Here is a 4,750-nt window from a genome sequence, read left to right as displayed (position 1 = left end):
TATACACACACTCCCCACCCCATTAACCTGAACACACATGTATGTATGTATGTATGTATGTATGTATGTATACACAGCCGAGTTCCTGACGTAGGTCCACCGGAAATATACCCAACTGTAGATGACACCAGGTAGCCTAAACCGTGCCAGTGCTTTACTCAACACATCAACACACTAATTCACATATATCCATTGTTGTTGTTGTTGTTGTTTGTTCCTTCTCGAGCCATGCCTGGCTCATAAGGGCCGGTCTCCCGGTTTCATTGGCGTATAGGTTCCCCACCTGGACGGGACGCCAGTCCGTCTCAAGTGAGCTGCTCGATGCAGGAGGAAAGAGCGAGAGAAAATTGTGGCGAAAGAGTCAGCAGAGGTTCGCCATTACCTTCTGTCAGAGCCGCGTGGAGCTTAGATGTTTCGCTCATAAACACACACACACACATACAACGTGAAATAAAGTGTCCTGCTCAAGGATACAACGCGTCTCTGAGTATCGAACTCACAACTTTATGGTCGTACGCCGAACACCCTAACCACTAAGCCATGCACCTTCAAACACACACACACACACACACACACACACACACACACACACAAACGCACTCATTACACACATGGACAATATTCTTTCTACATGAAGTAAAATAAAAAGCTCAGCTAATATTGCGCATTTGATTAATATATCTTTTTTTTTTTACAACCCAGAGTTAATTAAAATAACTTTTGATAATGTTTCCCCGGTGGATATACATCTAAAAGCTTGGCCCCCATCAAACTGCGCCTTTCTGTTTCAGCTGCTCCTTCAGGAGCAGGAAACCCCCCAACTATTAACAGCTGATGACCCCTTTACAAGAAACGAATGCCCTTCCTCAGAAACACCCACAGACACTCAGGAATCCTGCTGATATCTATGAAAATGCTGCAGCCACCCCCAGATTATGAATCACGTTGGCAAACCTTCATTTAGCCGAGCCAACGAGTAGGACTCTATGTGGTTGATCTATCTGCTAGAAATAGCAGTCAAAACTTTTAATTTCAAAATAGGCAAAGATAATATAATTTGAAACTCAGTAAGTCTGATAAAAGACAGGATGATCACGACTGGAATGTATTTAATCATCGTTCTACTGGAATAGCTCTGAAAGATCCTGCAGTGTCTCTTTATCTATCTATCTATCTATCTATCTATCTATCTATCAATCTATCTATCTATCTGTTTGTCTGTCTGTCTGTCTATCTGTGTGTGTAGAATTTTGCTTTATTATCATGTGACTTCGCGTTCTGTCCAACTGCGCAGCACCTTGGGCAAGATTCGCCTCAGGATCTACCAATGACTTGCGTGTCAATTTGGGAGACAGAAATTGAAATCTCTTGTGTGTGTGTGTATCTACCTATCTATAATGAATAATAGCGTGTAAATATTCTTTTCTACTCTAGGCACAAATCCCGAAATTTTAGGGGAGGGGGGGCGCAGTCGATATGATCGAGCCCAGTACGCAACTGGTACTTAATTTATCGACCCCGAAAGGATGAAAGGCAAAGTCAGCCTCGGCGGAATTTGAACTCAGAACGTAAAGACACGAAATACCGTTAAGCATTTCGCCCGGCGTGCTAATGTTTCTGCCAGCTCGCCGCCTTAATAGCGTGTAAATATTGGAATAGAAAAGTATAAAAGCTACAGTGAGATTCAAAAGACATTTTCTGTACACATGACGGATGTTCTACCATTCGACCAAAGCAAACTCTCGAAAGATGTGTCCATAGCAGCGAGAATTGTATGTTGTTTGAAGGCAACGTTACAACCGAATTATTTCATGTCTCTCGAAGTTTCTAAATTCTTATATCATATGTATGTATGTATGTTTATATAAACATGCTTATAGCGTACGTATTCAGACAGAAGAATGAGGAGATAGTTATTATAATTATATATACATACATATATATAGATATGTATATATATGTGTGTATGTATATACATGTGTATAGTAACTCCAAAAGACGAGCTTATGTTATACTCATTCTTTCTATACGATCGTTTCGATAATAAATGGTTCAAATATATCATGAATATAAATATAAATTATTGCGTAAACTGGTTTCAAATTTCGGCACAAGGCCAGCAATTTGGGAAGAGGGGATAAATCGATTACATCGACTCCAGTGCTTAACTGGTATTTATATGTATATAATCTAAGTAAGACAAATCCCAGCTGTTTCCCCTTGAAGCACATCTGCTTGTTCCATTATTATAATCCAATATGTAGTCTCAGTCGCTGCTGTGTGATAGTGCAAAATACATATTAAAGTTGAAGTATTATGAAAATATTATTTAAACTTCTCTGTCAGAAGAATTTCTAATAGGAAATTTTTTATGCCTGTCTAGTATGCAAAACTCCTATTGGCAAAGGAAACATGTGTAATGGTGAATAAATAATTCTTTCTACTATAAGCACAAGGCCTGGATTTTGTGGGGAGGGGGACAGTCGATCACATCGACCCAGTACGCAACTGGTTGTTAATTTATCGACCTCGAAGGAATGAATGGCAATGTCGACCTCGGTGGAATTTGAACTCAGAACGGCAGACGAAATACCACTAAGCATTTTGCCCAGCGTGCTAACGATTCTGCCAGCTCTCCGCCTTCGTGGTGAATAAATAATGCCAAAAGAATATTTTCAGCTTCCTGTTTTGTTGCATATATGTATATGCATGTCATTGTTCAGTTTCATTTCAAGATTTCTTGCCAACAGAGAAAGAACCGGTTTCTAACCTAGATCCAAGGCTCCTTCATGGTAATTTCTACATCAACAACAGGGTATTTTTGTTTGTATATTTGTATGTATGTATGGATGTATGTATGTATGTATGTATGTATGCATGTATGTATGTATGTACATGTGCAGGTTTGTATGTTTTGTTTTTTGTATGTATTCTCATAGCTATAGGTGCATATCTAGACATGTTCATATATATTTAAATGATAGACTTCTGGAAAGTTTTACAGATTTTTACAGTTCCAGTCATGGGTCGGAACTATAGTCTTCGAATTAGCTTTGTCCTTTCTGGTATTGAGAAGCCTAATTTCCCAAGATATGTATGTATGTATGTATGTATATGTACGTATATACACAAACACACACACATTCACAACCACATATATATGTATATATACATCTATACGCGCGTGCGTGTTTACGGTGGTCTTTCACACAGTTTCCCGCCCGCCAAATCCCACAAGCACGATTATTTACCGAATCCAAAACACAAGTGGAATGATCGAACTCTGAAGCACATGTTTGCAAACTGAAACTTCCCTAACCACAAAGCCATTCCTACCACCATTCGATAATGGTTTTACCAATTTCCGGTGCCTCAACAGATCTGGAAATATTCACCTGCCGCCATCAATATATTTACCAATAATTTCTTCTTCAATTCAAACCATTCCATCGATTCTTTGAATTTCAACTAAAATCGAACCGCTTTGATCTCTCATCTGATTATCAAATAATGGTTTTGTTTAACTTACCGTTGTTGTTAGCTGTTGTTGTTGTAATTGTTATTATTATCAATGGTATTGTTGCTATTATTATTGTTGTCATAATTGATATACTTGATGTTGTTGCTAACGTTGTAGTTAGCAACATCTTTCTATATTATCTTTGGCATTATTGCCGTTGTTGCTGTTTTCGGTTTTGTTGTTGTTGTTGTTGTTGTTATTGCTTTTCTAAATGTAACAGTAATAGCGGCAACACCAGCAGCAGCAGCAGCAGTAGTAGTTGTAGTAGTAGTAGTAGTAGTAGTAGTAGCAACAGCAGCAGCAGTAGTAGTTGTAGTAGTAGTAGTAGTAGTAGTAGTAGCAACAGCAGCAGCAACTGTTGTTATTAGTTCTGTTAGCTAGCAGAATCGTTTGTATACCGGGCAAAATCTTCAGCGGCATTTCGTCCGTCTTTCCGTTCTGAGTTCAAATTCCGCCGAGGTCGCCCTTCGGGGACGATAACCGACGTAATCGACTAACCCACTCCCCCAAAATTTCAGACCTTGTGCATTTGCTAGAAAGGATTATTGCTATTATTTAAGATACAGTATCCAATATCGTGTTGTTGTTGATTGGACATATTGTATCTACCGGAGGTTTGTACTGTCTGTCAAGTCACAACAAGGACCTCAGATAGACAGTACTTTACGCAATATGCGTGCAGTTACAAATAATGCTGATTTTTGTAATACACCAAGATTGTTGGATATTTCTAAAGTGTCCAGATGTTTCTTCAGGTTGAATGGTATTGAACCCAATGCTCCGATGACAACAGAAATAACCTTTATACTTGACTCTCGTAGCTGCTACATCTTGGATATCTCAATTCTCAGGTTTCCATATTCATCAATCTTTTTTCTTTCTTCCATGATAATATGTTGATCTCCTGACACTACCACGTCGATTATTAGGCACTCTTGTTTGTCCCTCCTAAAGGTTACTATATCCGGCCTTCTGTGGTCTAACACCTTGTCTGTCTGGAAGTCAAAGTCCCAGAGTATTTTCGCTTTCCCCAATTCGTCCATTACTTTTTCCGGTGTATGTTTGTACCAAGCGCCCATACCAAGCATCCATACTTCCGGAATAGTAGTCAGTGAAGGTTTTGGATTACCTTGTCGTGTCTGTGCTTGTACTCTTTCTGCTCAAGACTTTTACAAGCACTAACAATGCGAGTCATGCTTTCGACCGTCTTTCCACGCATTCTTCAGAGGT

The sequence above is a fragment of the Octopus bimaculoides genome, chromosome 23 (assembly GCF_046866305.1).
Source record: "Octopus bimaculoides isolate indiv1 chromosome 23, ASM4686630v1, whole genome shotgun sequence".
Lineage (NCBI taxonomy): Eukaryota > Metazoa > Mollusca > Cephalopoda > Octopoda > Octopodidae > Octopus > Octopus bimaculoides.
The sequence above is the reverse complement of the archived record's forward strand: the minus strand, read 5'-3'. Positions refer to the sequence as shown.